Here is a 17,269-nt window from a genome sequence, read left to right on the forward strand (position 1 = left end):
TTTGGGACTCTGCTTTTATTTGAGGTTTTATAGTATATGGAATGGAGTATACAGCATGCAAGTATATGCATTGGCAATTAACAGACTGTCATGGTCAGGGCCCGGGCCTTCCTCTGCCCCCATCCTGCCGCGCCCATATACGGGCAGCTTCCTGCTGCAGCATTCCCACGCTGCCAGACGAGCGTCAGCGCGGCTGTGAGGGATTCCCTCATCAAGCAGCCCCTATATCACCCGACGGATCCTGTCGTCCCTCGTCGCAGTGTTAAACTGCCTACCTAGGTACGACGACTCAACCTGAAGACCTGCTAGACCTGCTCTTGTGATTATTCCTTCTCTAATCTTGTCTCTCTTGTGCCCAGGACCCCCGCTCCAGGGCACCTTCCTGCCTGGACATCTCGTGCTGCACAAGGAGTGCTCCTGCTCTCACTGGGAGTGCACCTGTCCTCATTCCCCCCAAGAACATTCTAACCCCTGTCTGTTGCACATTCCTGATGTAAACTCTGTCTGCTTGGGGAAATACAATTAAAGAACCCTAAACCGCTACATTCTCTATCTTCCTGTGTTTGCTATTGGGCTCCGCAAGAACCCCCTCCTCACACTACTGGACTAGAATGTAACAGTTATCCATTAGGAACAAGGAAACAATGACTGAATCACTGTAGTCGTCCTCTACTCTCTACAGACAAAGCAAGGTGGAGGACCTCATGAAGCTCGCCAGGCAGTTTGACATGAACATGCAGCAAGACAAGGAGACGGAGCTGCTGAACAAGGCCAACAATAACTCCAGTGAAGGTCAGAGCGAGGCACGACGTCCAGCCCCTCCCACGTCGCAGAAGCTGGAGGCAGAGCTGCACACCCTGTTCGACTGTCCCACCCAGCGAGTCAGCGGCCGGCTGAGTCAGAGTTCCTCAGACTCTTCGCGTTTGCAGGAAGCCGCGAGTCGTCCCGGAGGTTCCACCTCCGTCGTGTCTTGACACTCGGAATCGAAGTTGGTCGACGGGAAGTCTAGTGCGCCCACGTGTCCTCCTAACGCGGGAGGGTCTGCCGGCACCGACGTGGACAAACGTAACGACTTTGACGACGACTGGGAAGATGATGACCTGCTTAATGACTCGTTAGTGCTGGCAATGGCCCAGAATTCAGAGAGGCAGAATATTGCTGTGTCTGACTCTGTAACTGGGGTACAGTCCCAACACTGGGCTAAACACTAATCAACACCCTTCTGCGTCTGAGCCTACAGGTGTGCGTTCTGCCTCTCCAAGTGGCCTTCAGGGGAGTCGTCCCAAATCAAAGATGAGCACCCAAAGCACTTTTAGGCTAGAGCCCAACCCTCACTTCCAGGGTGAGATGGCTGTAGCCAAGGTATCTACACCCAGCCTCACTGTGACCCAACCACAAATGCCTGATAAGAAATGTGCCATCAAAAAGCCAGTGTCATATGTGGCTCCAGGGTCTAATAGGACCACAACAGACCAGACGGAGAAGGTGGTTCATCTAGCCCCCGACTCTGAGAACAGACATTTCGGTTGAACACAAGAAGACGTTTTCACACTCTGACTCGTTATGGGATGACGGGAACGACGACGACAACCTGCTCTACCAGGTGTGTGATGACGTAGAGAGAATCTCCAGTCAACCGGAGCATCCTGGTCCATCTAACCACCAGGATGTCGCAGAGGATGGACAGCGCAGGACCACCGCACCTTTGGCCATCAAGACAGATCGTTTCGTGAAGAGCACGAGTGCTGCTGGTAGACTGTCGGTGTGTGGGTTTGTTCATTCTAATGCCGAGAGCCAGTCATGAACACATGAACTACCAGGGATGGAACGTTCCCATGAGAGGCGCCGAGACCAGCCAGCCACCGATGTCTCATAGCCACCCAGGGAGGAGGGGGGTTCCGGGCGTGTTCGGAGAGTGCAGGAATTCCCCGGGAACCTTCAGAGCCGCGGATGCCACTCCAGGTATCCAGCCTCATACGGTGACGGCCAAGCCTCCGCAGAACTCCAGCTCCCATCATGCATCATTCAAGAGAAATCTGTCTGACTCAGCAGCCATATCAGCAGCCATATCAGCAGCCATATGCAACAAAGGTAATCTTTGTATGTCGCCTCTTTGCACCTGGCCTGTATTAGAGCACATATTGCATTAGAAGTTGGCCCAAAGAGCACATTAGCTCAATTTGGATGTTTACTTATAAAGTTATCCATTTTGCACTTGACCATGAGCCAGACCAGTGTGTTGAAGTGGTGGCCATTAGGGCAGTTGTAATGGTGGGTAATTGTAGTTCAGGACTGCAATGTCAAATGCATTTTGTGCATTTACTGAGCCAATTTGAGTGTAAGCTAATGTGTAAAGGGAACAAGGATGCTTAGTCCAGACAGTGCTGCTTGCCATTGTCCTCCCTAGCCCTCAATGACCCTCACTGGCCCTCTCTAGCACTCCTTATCCCTCCCCAACACCCCCTAACCCTCACTAGGCCTATCTAACCCCCCCTAGCCCTCTCTAGCCCTCCCCAACACCCCCTAACCCTCCCTCACTAGCCCTCTCTAACCCCCCATAGCCCTCACTAACCCCCCCTAGCCCTATCAAACCCTCACTAGCCCTCTCTAACCCTCCCTAGCACTCACTAGCCCTCTCTAACCTCCCCTAGCCCTCACAAACCCCCCTTAGCCATATCTAACCCCCCCTAGCCCTCTCTAACCCTCCCTAGCTCTAACTAGCCCTCACTGGCCCTCCCTAGCCCTCCTTGGCCCACACGCATCTCCAGTCTCCATAGTTTTTTCCAAGATTGCAAGCTTTTTACTTATTTTTCGTCACGAGCCAGATGGCAGGAAGGTGCTCCGTAGCAGAAATTGAACAGAAGAAGCATGAGGCCTTGGCCAGGAGAAGACTGCGGATGCAGACACTTCAGAAACCATAGGTCACTGAAGCCAGAGGTCACTGAAGCCAGAGGTCACTGAAACCATAGGTCACTGAAGCCAGAGGTCACTGAAACCATAGGTCACTGAAGCCAGAGTTCACTGAAACCATAGGTCACTGAAACAATAGGCCAGAGGTCACTGAAACCATAGGTGACTGAAACAATAGGTCACTGAAACCATAGGTCACTGAAACCATAGGTCACTGAAACAATAGGTCACTGAAGCCAGAGGTCACTGAAACAATAGGTCACTGAAACAACAAGTCATTGCCATTGTCCTATTAAATATGGATTGCATGAAATATGGATCACTGACACATATATAACATTCACATTTTTAAACAAACATAAAGAATATGGAGAAGTTTCATACAACCAAAATTAAAAGATATCCTGTTGTCGTCCCGCGAATTTACGTTGCGGCGGTCACGGTGCGGTACGTGCAGCCATACAAAGAATACGTCTCATAATACCACTAGGTCAAAGTAGGGTTGCACTTGCACATTTAAAAGATCTATGCTCAATATCATTACTTTACTTTACACTGGCTTAGATTGATCTTTAACGTTGAATATTAAGGTTGTATTGCCAAATGTAGATGATGAATAAAATGTTGAAGCTTGCTTTGGCAAGCGGACAGAATTAACAACGCGCAATGACACTCTGCACTCCCCTCCTCCCTTCCCGTTTTCTACAGCCTATGTGTCCCTAAAACAAAACCATCCATGATGAATTAATTAAATGTTTGTAACACAGCAGGGTCATTACAATTTTGCAGTTTTCTTTAGTTTTCTTGTTCGCCCAATAATGGTAACCAATGGAAAGACACACACACACACACGCGCGCGCGCACGCGCGCGTGAACACACATCAACTTTATCCCACAACCACACTACATACCACCAGATCATCTGAGCTCCTCTCCAGTTGCTGCTACTGTGTTTAAATCCAAAATATTGATAAATCCTCTGCCATTGTTGTGTAACATCATGTCATCCGTTCTCTAGTCTTCTTCAGTCTCGGCTTCACGTTAGGTTAAATCCTCTCTACAAGTGAAACTGAAACTAAGTTGTTAGTTGTAGGCAATTAATTTACTCAGTGAATGCCTGAACACAGAATGACACCAGTATCACTGACTACCACGGCAAGCCTATAGAATATTATTCTATTTAATAATAATAATTATAATAATTATTATAAATATATAATAATAATCATAAATATTGTTTTCATGTTGTACCGAACTGGTACCGAACCGTGACCGCAATACCGAGGTACGTACTGAACCGTGGCTTCTGTGTACCGTTACACCCCTACTAGATATGTATTTTATTTGTATTTTTTTTTCATCATGGCAGTATGTTGCCATAGCAACAATCCATATTTCACACCGATCCATGTTTAATACGACACCATCGTTACATTGTTGTTGTGCTGCCATTGCGTTAGGACCATCTTGCAACACGTGCGAAGTACCACCATTCATATTTAACCCCTCGAGGCGTGCGGTCACATCCAGTGTGATGAGAATCCTGAGGGCGTTCTGATGTGATGACGTGACAATGAAAGACGAGAGAGTCGTAGAACTCCCAACATAGAGTTCAGAGGAAGCGTCTGAACATCTCACACCTGAAAGGGTTAACTAGCGAAGGAATAAGAAACAAGTCTAAACATACCACACACACATACATGGCCCCCGCTACCTCTGAGGGAAGGCTGTTAATACTAATGGTGGAGTATTAGATTACCAAGCAGTGAGCTATTTCACTGACGCACACACACCAGGGTTCGCACAAGGTCCTTGAAGTGCTTAAAGTGGTTGATCTTTAAAAAAAAAAGTCAAGGCCTGGAATTCCTTGAAAACAGAAAATGTTTTGAACAAGGTGCTTAAAAAGTCCTTGAAATTAAGATTAACCATTCACATTGAAAATGTTCATCCATGATCAAATTGTTCTGAAAGTAGGGATGGCATGATACCACTTTTTCATGTCGATACCGATACCGATATCACAGCCTTGAGTATCGGCCGATACCGATCTGATACCGATCCTACCCCCACCCACAAAAAAAGGAAATTTACTTTGACTTTTTACATTTTTTTTTTTTTTTTTTTTATATATACATTTTACATTTATATTTACATTTTAATAATACATTTATTATTTGAACGGCTTAAGGCTATATCTGTACTTGATGTTTGTTTGTTGTGTTGCATATTTGAAATAAACTTCAATCAAATCAAATCAAAACCCCCCTCTTAAAAACAAAAACCTGTGTTTAACCTAGTCCTAGCCATCTATAAAAATCATGCTAAAACTGTGAAACAAATGTCCTACTCCCCTAAAGGAAGAAATATGCAATAGTGCTGCTGCTTTAAATTTTGTTAAAATCGGTGCAATGCACAGACATTTTAAAATCATTGGTTGGTTCGATCCTAGAGGCTAATCTTTCCTGTGACAAAATGGCATCCAATGTAATAAAAAAAGTCAACCAACGAACTCGATTCTTGTACCGGATCTCCTCTCTGGTAAACAAGAATACCCTGAAGACTCTGGCAGGAGCACTCATTCAAGGGTACTACGACTATGCTTGCACCTCATGGTACCAAAGCACCTCAAAGGCACTAAAAACGTTAGGTTATGACTATAACCAAGTTCTGTTAACACTAGTGAACGCTCAGCGTCTCATTGCATATATCTCGCTTCAGCGTATATACACTGAATACATTTCAAAATGTACCTTTAAATGCCAGCATTCATCTGGCCACACCCCCATCCGCTTACCTACATAAGCAGGGGTGGTGCCACACACTCATCTCCTTCCCAACAAATTTCACCACAATGAAAAATCAAGGGCCGCAGCGGCGTCTAGACGCTGAGCGTTCACTAGTGTTAACAGAACTTGGTTATAGTCATAACCTAACGTTCTGTATCACACTAGCTCCCGCTCAGCGTCTTATTGCATAATAGGAGCTGAGCGGGAGCTAGAAGCTCGACAAATGTACCCCGCTGAGGCCCCCCACAACCATCAGGGAGGACTGAGCCCCCCCGACCCCCCCTAATGGAGGGCACCCCCCCTATTGGGGGCTTCACGGGAGGGCGACGGACCCGACCGTGCGAAGAGGCACTCAAGCAACTCAACGCACAGGGTGAGCAGACCGTGGCTTGACCCCACGACTACACACACGCACAACCCGCATGCCACCCGGGAACGAACGGAGGGAACAACCTCGTTACTGCCCCCAGAATCACGGGGTCAAGGGCAAACCCAACCCCGTGGCAAGGCCGTAGCAGCGGAGCGCGAAGGAAGACCCAGACCCACCAAAGGGACTGGACCCCCTGGAACGGGGGCCCGGAGAAGTCCATGATGCCAGCATCAAGACCCCACCAGGTGGGCACTTAGTGACCCCGACCCCCACATCGCCAGCGTATTCGGACAAAGGCCCCTCAGCCGAGCGGGCCCTGTCCCCCCAATAGTACACCGCCTGGCACACTGACCCTGCAGAACAGGCAGTCAGCATGGCCGTAAGCACACAAAAAAGGTTAACCAACGGAAGCATGCAGCGCACCGGGGAAAAACCAGGCAACAGGCTGTTAACCCTAGCCTGGAGACTGCGGACGAGACAGGCGCCAGAGGGGACAGCTGAACACAGCCGCCCCGGCGGAAGGGGCGTAAGCTGGCGTTGTTGCATGACCAAGCCTCCATTTAAAAAAAACCCACCCAGAGGGGTTGAGGCAGAGAAGGCTGACACGATTGGCAGACGTCATGAACGTGCAGGGGCGTTGAACCCGGGAGTTGACACTGCTCCAACACACCAGGGAATCAACCACCTTGGTGTTACCCAATGCGGTGGTTGTTCCTATAACCCCTCAAGAAAAAAACTCCAAAACACACCTGCGGGTATACACCGGCTATACCGCAGTGCAAGTGTTTCAGTTTTCAAAAAAGGGTTATTCCAGGCCTACGGGTCGACGAAAACATTACTTCGGACCGGGCCCGGCGATACGGGAAGCACAGGGTCACCAGAGGAGGTCAAAGACCACCCCAACAGGCCCCTCTTCGCCATGCATGAGAGAGGAGCGAAAAGAATGGAGAACCAGCCCCAAGCACACCGTACTTGGTATTCCATTTACATTTACATTTACATTTAGTCATTTAGCTGACGCTTTTATCCAAAGCGACTTACAAGTTCTGTGCGACAAGACAGCAAGAAGGGTATAACTCTATCAGCTGAGTAACAATGTTCATCAAAGTGTTGCGTGTTACAGTGTAGGTTAGTTTATTAGGACAAGTGCATGACATTAAGGTTAGTCGGGGTTAGTTTTTTTTTTTTTTTTTTTTTTTATCATTTCAGATAATGGTTGAAGAAGTGAGTCTTTAGTCGACGGCGAAAGATTGGACAGGATTCCCAGGCGGTCTCCCAACCAAGTACTAACCAGGACCAACCTGTGTAGCGGCCGAGATCTGACGAGATCGAGCATGTACAGGTTGGCATGGCCGTAAGCCATTACGACAGTGCAGAGTAAAAAACGTACCCAACTAGGGTCTCCATGGCGCTACACCCGGTCCGTGACACCCGGACCGACCTGGCATTTTTCCCCCTGAAAAAAACCCAAGTCCCTCAGGGTACCAGAACAGCAGATCTGCATCCCCGGCGGACAACGGGTTTAACTGATCCGGACCAGCGTGACCAGAACCAGTCCCGTGCCCTAACCACGCCGACATGCCTACTCCAGGAGAAAGGGCAGATATGCGTGTTGATCTTAAACATGAAAAGAAGGCGCCACCCAGACGTTCGGGGTGAACCGCGCCCGGGGGCCCACCCCCAGGGCGTGAGACCTCTCTACATATGTTTAGATCCATTCCGTCATCATCCCCCAGATATGAACGAGAATCCGTCGATAACCAAACCAGGTCATCGGATTTGGTCGTCGGAAGAGGAAAAAACCTCCATCCCAGTTGCTTTATAAAAACGCCGTTTTAACCTCAAGCAACCAAGGCGTGCCAGTCAGTCGCCTGTTTACAGAACACCCCGAGCTAGCACTATGCGTGCGTCAGGACACACCCACATAAATGAACAGGCTATTTTGTCATTGAATCCCCAAGGCGCCCAGGGGAACGACAAGAGGGGTGTGATACTTCCTAACTCCAACTCTTTTTAATAGAAAAGAAGGAAGCACCAACAGTATGTATCCCAGTCTACACAGCCGGGGGTAAAATTTTTTCACATTTTTACATCCCACCACCCTCCCATAGGAAGGAGACGGGAATCCCCAGAGAGACTTCCCACGCGAGCTGTACAGATTGAAAAGAATATATTGCACCTTGAGCCATGTAAAAAATTGGTTTTAGGGCTCTCCGGGAAGGAGGCACTGAACCCATACACACTCAATAATCGAATTGAATCGAATACACACACAATAGAGTAGGACTCCTTCTTGAGGGTCCACTCACCTTGACAATCTGAGGAGGAGGCTCTGTACTCTGAAGGAGGCTCCCTCACATGGAAGGAGAGTCCCAACTCACAGAAGGCCCGAATAGGAGCTTGGTGAGGAGGAGCCCTGACCACCCCCCGAAACAGATCCATCACATGGACCTGAACAGCACACGGAAGTCCTACCAACAGAGACGCGCACAGTGACGTACTCTATGGCGGGGGAATTTCTGCTGTGCACACGCCCAATATTCCAGGCCGTGGGACCAGGAAACTCCCCCCCCCCCCCCCCCCCCCCCCTCACCCTGTAATGTGCTGAACCGCAACGTGACAGGAACCTTGAAGGACAGGTGGGTTTACCCCTGACCAACAGAAAAAAGGGGGAGGAAAGGTTACCAGTTCACCCCTTTACGACCCCACACCCATGATACGATGTAATGACAAAAAGAGAGTATGACACAGTCACATTCACACATAACTCGCGTTGTATCCTAAATGTAGTGCAGCAACACTCGTTTTGGAAAACATCGTTATTTACAAAACATTTAGAAGGGAAAGCCAGAAGAAGTGTACAAGGTCTGGTCAGGCCTTGCCTACCTTGAGCGCAGATCAAGCGAAACTGTAGTCTCTTAACAAGGCACCATAGTAAACACAGCCGTACTGTGTTGTCGACCTGGGCAGCGTCGCCGCTCGATCCCGCCGCTACGGTCCCCCTTGTTGACGCAGTCCTTGCCGGCCTGGCTCAGGGCAGGTTCGACGAACATCCTCTGTCAAAGATGATGTCGTAGTCAAGAGTGTTAAAAACATGTTATCGTCACAGTACGTTCAACAGTGTAGCATTAAGCTAACGGCCGCTCTCGGCCGAAAGCAGCAAGCTAACGTTTACCCAGCCTAGTGACACAACAGGCCTGGTAACACAGCGAGCTAGCGCCGCAGCTAACAGCTGCCTGGCTAACACAGTAGGCCACAACTAGCACGCAAGCTAAGCAGCCACCACCTGAACTCGTACACAACGATACAACAAGTTACACGACAGGCCGCCGTTCTGAAACCCTCCTTACTTTTTAAGAGAAAAGAGAAACAAGATGTTAACACAGTTTTACAACGGTGATTTTACCAACACCGCGGCGGGGCCAGCACAATTCCCATCATTCTGGTCTGTAGCTGGCTTGAACACAGATCTTCCGCTAACGAACATCTATGCCCATATTTCCTCGTGAGGAATACTCTCATTTGGATATGAAAGACGGGGCCTACAAGGTGACAGAGAAAAATCCACTCGTCCAGAAAACACAGGGATCACCAGTGTTAATGGTCGTGGCCCACTAGTTAACTAATGGGCTTCAGACCAAGGTCTTCTGCTGTTGCCTAAGAGGCTGAACAAAAGACCCTAGTCTGGGGCCGGTGTTCGTAAACATTGTCAGCTAGCCCCCGTAGCACTAACAGACAAGTGAAGCTTGCAAGCAAAACATTACTCACCAACCTGGAAAACACCGCTTCTCACAACAGCAGCGCGTCCTACAGTTCAGCTGTGCTGAAGGTTTTACCGCAACCAGACACAGCAAAGAACTGTAGTTGAGAGGCATGTAGCGGCGTGCTCCCCATACGAACCCGGTGGAGGTTTTAGAATGATCACCATCTTCCAGACACTCCAGTGACGCAGACAATATCGCCGTATTTTCTCGAAAATAGTGAGAGAGAAAATAAAGATATGATGTCAACGTATTTCTCTTTTCCTTGTTCTTCCTTTCCTCAGAGTAAATATTTTTCTCCACGTCAAGTGGGCATATGAGCAGCACGTTGCTTGTGATGAAATTTGAGAAGGAGATGAGTGTGTGGCATCACCCCTGCTTATGTAGGTAAGCGGATGGGGGTGTGGCCAGATGAATTCTGGCATTTAAAGGTACATTTTGAAATTTATTCAGTGTATATACGCTGAAGCGAGATATATGCAATGAGACGCTGAGCGGGAGCTAGTGTGATACAGAACCAAATTACAAACATCTCAAAACAAACTAGTCAGACTACTGCTTGACCTGACTCCTAGAACCCACCTCACCCCTGCACACTTTGCCAACCTAGGATGGCTTAGAGTAGACGACAGAGTACAGCAACTTGCAATGGGCCTGGTCTACAAGATACACTACACGACCAAGGTACCCATGTACATGTCAAAATACTTCCCAAAGGTCAGTGAATACCACGATCACAACACCAGAGGAAGCTCCACAAATCATGTAAAACCCAGATTCGGCTCAAACAAGGGACTAAACACGTTTCGCAATTATGCCACATCAATGTGGAACGCCCTACCCAAAGCTGTAAAGGAATGTGAATCACTACCCACCTTCAAAAACACTCTCAAAGAACACCTACGGGAGACTGCAATTCGAAACTGGCCCCTACAAATGTCCTAACCCAGTTGTACAATAAAGACCAAGCATGGCTTTGTCAGCATTCCAATGTACAGTGCCCCCCCCCTACCCAACCCCCCCCCCCCACCTCCAATGTACAGCCCCACCCAACCCAACCCCACCCCACCTACCCAACCTCCTCCAATGTACAGTTTCTATGTCAAATGTATGTCAGTATTCCAATGTACAGTGTCCCCCCCCCCTAACCAACCCCCCCACCTCCAATGTACAGCCCCACCCCACCTCCAATGCACAGTTTCCAGGCCCGGACTGGCCATCGGGAGCACCGGGAGTTTTCCCGGTGGCCTGGCCTGCACAGATAAAAAAAAAATATATAAAAAAAAATAAAAAAAAAATCTTTTTTGCCAGGTCATTGTTTCTAGTTGTGGCGGCGGCGCGGCGCGATATTTAGATAACCTAGGTGGGTGGGGAATAACCAGGATTTCACTGTCTGCGACAGAGTTGGAGAACTATCTGACTGCCTCGCCTCTCTCCCTCACGCGGATCACACACACACAATGGAGCCGTGCTGCCGCTTGTGATTGGTGGAGGCGGGACCAGGCGATACAACTGATTGACAGCGGAGGCGGCGAATGGAATGGCAGACGGCACTCGGATGCAGAATAACAGCCAGGCAGTGAGCCAGGTAGTGAGGGACTCGGGAGAGATACAGTAGAGCGAAAGTCAATTAACGTTGATGTCAAGATGGACAGTGGAAGAAAGAGAAAGGGTGGAGAAGAGAGGGATAAAACAAAGAAAAAGAAAGGCCCTTACAGGAGAGAGTGGTTAACTGTATTATAATAGTAAATAGAAAAATATGTTGTGCTCTTGCTTTTTTCTTTTTGAAGGTGGAGAGAGTAGCATTGCTAGTGCCACAACAGTTTTATTTGAGGTCCATAACAGTACATTGTACTAAGCAATTGTTGGCTCATTAGTTTGTGATTCACATGCACTAAGATTCACCAGAATGCAGGAAATTAAGTCTTTGTAACAAAAAAAAATCCTGGTGGGGGACCCCCAGACCCCCCGCTTAAAAAGTAGCCTGATTGGGGCTATATTTCGCGCTATATCTCCCGGTATGAATTATTTCCCCAGTCCGGCCCTGACAGTTTCTATGTCAAATGTATATACACTCTTTTTCTGGATTTTTTTAGTATCACAAACAGTACTGTATTTGCCAATCTGGTATGTCATAAATGTATAGATGTAGCAGTACTGTCTATCTGTATGTCGTGTGTGTCATATGATGAATTGAAAATGGAGGACCCTGATGGAAACAAGACGAAAGTCTTTCTCAGGTCTGCATCCTCTTAACAATTGTATGTATTGAGCTGTACTGTACTGTACCCATTCTGCAATCTGTTAATAAACTTTTCAATCAATCAATCAATCAATGGTAAACAAACGTAGTGCTCAAGTTTCAAGTTTCAAGTTTCTTTAATAGTTGTCATACAGAAGTACAGAATACTTTTATACAAAACGCTTCTTTTTGTTACGCTCCAGAGACTGTGCTAGACAAAAGATAAGTATAAAAAAAAATAGTATAGCATGTAAAAATACAAGTAAAAATAGAAGTCACGTACGTAGACACAGTGTTCAGTATATACATATGTACAATGTTTGATGCAGAATAGAGTAACTGAGTTACCGTACAATATACAATATACTATGCAATATACTAATATACAATACTATATAGTGCAAAGCAGAAATGGGATGAGGTACAATTTACAGTAAGGTGTACTGACGTATGGGTTGTAGTGCAAATCCTTTACCAATAAATATAAAGTGTGTCTAGGTGTTCTAAAGTGTGGAGAGTGGGTGCTGCAGTGTGTTGTTTGTTTAAAGTGAGTGTGTGCGTATATGGATGTGTGTGTTGTGTGTGTTGTGTTGTGAGTGCATTTGATGGTTGTTGCATAGTGTTATTGTTCGTTGAGCAACCTGATGGCCTGGGGATAGAAGCTTCTTCTGAGTCTTTCTGTGCTTGCCATGAGACTCCGGTATCGCTTGCCTGACCGCAGCAGTTCAAAGAGGTAGTTGTTTGGGTGGCTGGAGTCCTTAATAATTCTCTTAGCCTTACCCCTGCACCGCTTGTTGTAAATGTCTTGGAGAGTGGGAAGCCCCCCTCCAATTGTGCGTTCGGCTGAACGTGCTGAAAATATACACTTTGACTGCTGTTTTTATAATAGGATTATGGTTATACTCTTGGCTACATTCGAAAAAGAAACACAACATTGTACGTATTTGGAATAGCAGTGTCGGAGATCAAATGCCGGTTTGGCAACATTGCCTTTTTCTTCTTTGAGCTTAAAATAACATAACATCGCGGCGCGCTGCTAACAAGATTCATGTTTAGCTAACGATAACGCTGTTGTCACACTACTACTGTTCACATTATGGCACACTTTACAGCATGTATCGGATCGGAAAATACTTAAGTATTTTTCTGATATCCAATCCCGTGAATTTGGCCAGTATCGGACCGATACCGATACTGAGTATCGGATTGGTGCCATCCCTAGTTTTAAGCCATAAATATTAGATCCGATTTTCTATTCAATAAAAAACAGCATTTAAAAGTGAATTGTATCCTTTTAAATTCCCTTTTAAAATGGAAAATAGTGCTTAGAAAAGTACTTGAAAGTCTTTGAATTTAAATTTGCAATGTCTGTGGGAACCCTGTGTACTGTAGGTGCGATGTCCACCGAGGACAAGCCGGGACCTGTTCCAGTTATGTCCACCGAGGACAAGCCGGGACCTGTTCCAGTGATGTCCACCGAGGACAAGCCGGGACCTGTTCCAGTAATGTCCACCGAGGACAATCCGGGACCTGTTCCAGTGATGTCCACCGAGGACAAGCCGGGACCTGTTCCAGTGACGTTTGCTCCTCAGAGCTGCTGAAACACACTCACCTTGTGAGGAATAAGGAACAGGTCTGAAGTCTTGAGACTAGGTTTTCCTAACTCTTTGTACATTTAGTGAAATGGATGTCAGCGATTTAGTTAGTGAAAGTGCTGAATCAACGTGGTTCACACACGACGCTCCTCTGCCATCTAATGGAACAAAAGCAAAATGCAAATATAGCAGGGATTTATGAACTTTTCTGATAATGTGACGTGATGGCAAGGAATATGAAAAATATCAATACTTTTACACACTAGTGATAGTGAAAGGTTAACCTTCTGTAGTGTGGTAGTGAAAGGGTTAAAATAATGGCGTATGTCATGTTTTCATGTTTTGAGAAAAATGGAATAAACTGAACCAAATATAGAATATATGATAGATGATCAGGCAAAAACATCACCTTCCTCAAAAAGTGACATAAGCTATTATTTTAAAAAGGTGACGATGTGGCAGTTCCATGTTTTCCTCTATTCCCTCCTGCAGACGTGGACGTGACGAGAAGCAAGCAGCCTGTTGTGGCCTGATGATTACTTATCTTCTGTCTTCTTATAATGACTCCTCTGTTGTCGAGCACGTCCATCTACAAGGTGGAGAAACATTAACACGTGTTGTGTGTTTGTTGTCAAGTTGGACTGTTATGTTTTTATGTGACCAGCAAGAACAAAACAAGATTATGGACGATGGTTGACAGTATACTATGCTGTAGGTCCTGAATACCATTTCTTTGTTAGTAATTATCATCAAATAATCAAAACATCACTCGTTCTGTTTCGATTCTGGTTGGTGTGTGATAGGAGATGTTTTCTTATAATGTCCTTGTCTGAGAACAGATTTTCAGCACGAATGTTGGATTATTATTTGTTATGCTGATAGGTACATTGTTTGGAGTGGTAAAAAGAAAAACACAAGCGAAAACGAAAACGAAGTGATTTGGACATAGGATTACCACGGCAGTGAAACGCTCGGATCAGCCCTACCATGCTCTATAGCTCAGCCCTACCATGCTCTATAGCTCAGCCCTACCATGCTCTATAGCTCAGCCCTACCATGCTCTATAGATCAGCCCTACCATCCTCTATAGCAGTGGTTCTCAACTGGTCTAGCCTCGGGACCCAACATTTTCCTTAGTCATTAAGTCGCGACCCAAAATTTTTAACCACTATGATTTATGTAAAAAAAATAAAATTGCAGTAATACGCAATCTTTCAAAACATGAAATAAACACAAAAAAGTGCAACAAAAGTGCAACTATTGCTAAAAATGAAATAAAAGAATAATAAATAATATATGCTTCTTAGCAGATTTCTTAGCTTAACATAACAGACCTAAATTTGGGGGAACTAATGGGATAACTGAGTTTGCAACAAAAGTGCAACTAGGGCTAAAACCCAATGAAATAAAATAATAATAAATAATATGCTTCTTAGCAGATTTCTTAGCTTATCATAACAGACCTAAGTTTGGGGGAACTAATGGTAAATGGCTGCTTTTTTATATAGCGCTTTTATCCAAAGCGCTTTACAATTTGTTACTCACATTTTACCCATTCACACACCGATGGCGGAGGCAACCATGCAAGGTGCCAACCTGCTCATCGGGAGCAATTAGGGGTTAAGTGTCTTGCTCAAGGACACATCGACACGCTGCCTGGGAGGAGCAGGAATCGAACCGGGAACCTCCGGATTGCCAGACGACTGCTCTACCTCCTGAGCCACTGTCGCCCCTAATGGGATAACTGGGGTTGCAACAAAAGTGCAACTAGGGCTAAAAACCCAATGAAATTAAATAATAATAATAAATAATTATGCTTCTTAGCCTTAGCTTAACATAACAGACCTACGTTTGGGGGAACTAATGGGATAACTGGGGTTGCAACAAAAGTGCAACTAAGGGCTAAAAACACAATGAAATAAAATAATAATAATAAATAATATATCCTTCTTAGCAGACTTCTTAGCTTAACATGCAGGGAACTAATGGGATAACTGGGGATGATGTTTGCTCCTGACAAGAGTCTCAAAGTCTGGGGTGATGGTAGACAAAGCAACTCTGAGGTCATGCTCAATGTCCAATCTGTTCCCCCGCTTTGTCTTCAGCTGGACCAGAGCTGAGAAGCCACTTTCACAAAGATAGGTAGTGAAAAAAAAAAAAAAAATTACTTTTTTTTTAACTTTTTTTTTACACACATCCGCGACCCACTCAAAATGGCCCCGCGACCCACTTTTGGGTCGCGACCCACCAGTTGAGAAACACTGCTCTATAGCTCAGCCCTACCATGCTCTATAGATCAGCCCTACCATCCTCTATAGATCAGCCCTACCATGCTCTATAGATCAGCCCTACCATCCTCTATAGATCAGCCCTACCATGCTATATAGATCAGCCCTACCATCCTCTATAGATCAGCCCTACCATGCTCTATAGATCAGCCCTACCATGCTCTATAGATCAGCCCTACCATCCTCTATAGATCAGCTCTACCATCCTCTATAGATCAGCCCTACCACCCTCTATAGATCAGCCCTACCCTCCTCTATAGATCAGCCCTACCATGCTCTATAGATCCCTGAAGAGAAACGGCATGTCATTTGTGTGTTGCTTGGATGATGTTTGCCTGATTTTAATTTCAAAACCTTTTTCTACTGAACCCACAGAGAGGAAACTGGTATCTTCTTGTCTCTCTGGAAAAGACGATACGCTAATTTCCCAAAATGTTGGTGTGTTCCTTTAACCGCAAGAGAAACTGCAGCCTTGGAAAATGCCTTTTCGTCATTCTGAGATCTGAGATTATGTTGAATACTTATGTTACCTTTCAGATATCTTGAGTATTCATTTAAGTTACTTGAATATTTTGCGTTGGAGAGATTGTTATGAAGACTCACAGTCACTGATCCTGCGACAATAAATAAAAAAAATATTGAAAACATTTCTCATGTGTGACCTCATTCATTCGGGACCCATTATTCCATCCACTGTGCATTGAAAGGGCGTTGACAGGCAGAGTAGATATGATGGGCCAATTTCGCGAGCGCTCAAATCTTAGTTTTCAACAGCCGTAACTCCGAAGCTTGTTCCCCGCTGTGTAAGGTCTCCAGCGCGGGACGTATTATTAGACACAGGATTATTTTAATATTGGGACTAATTTCTCCTCTGCGTGCCTTATCGCTCCCTCACCTGCTCCTTTGTGAGTCCCGGTCGGGACAATGTTTGCCTTTGTGCTCCCAGGAGAATTCCCCCAGTGTTCCTCATCGCCTCCGCCATGACGGGTAGAGTTCCCAGGTGTGTGTGTGTGTCCCACTCCACACAGGTAAAAGGCACCACGCTCTACCATGCCCTCTCTCCCCCCCCCCCCCCCCACCCACCCCCCCACCAATTCGACTGAATCAGAAGCCGAGGCAACTTGGCACTGGCATAAAGGCCCCTGCTCTTTTTATGACTGTGATTATGGTTATGATGATGACCTAGCATTTATTTAAACTATCTGATGAAACCTTGGGAGGCTAACAGGTGTCGAGCAGGTACAATATCGTGCTCGCTGAAGGATGCCCGTGATGCCACCACAGAGAGAGAGAGAGAGAGAGAGAGAGAGAGAGAGA

This window comes from Notolepis coatsorum, assembly GCF_963971535.1.
Source record: "Notolepis coatsorum genome assembly, chromosome: 9".
In the NCBI taxonomy this organism is placed as follows: Eukaryota; Metazoa; Chordata; class Actinopteri; order Aulopiformes; family Paralepididae; genus Notolepis; species Notolepis coatsorum.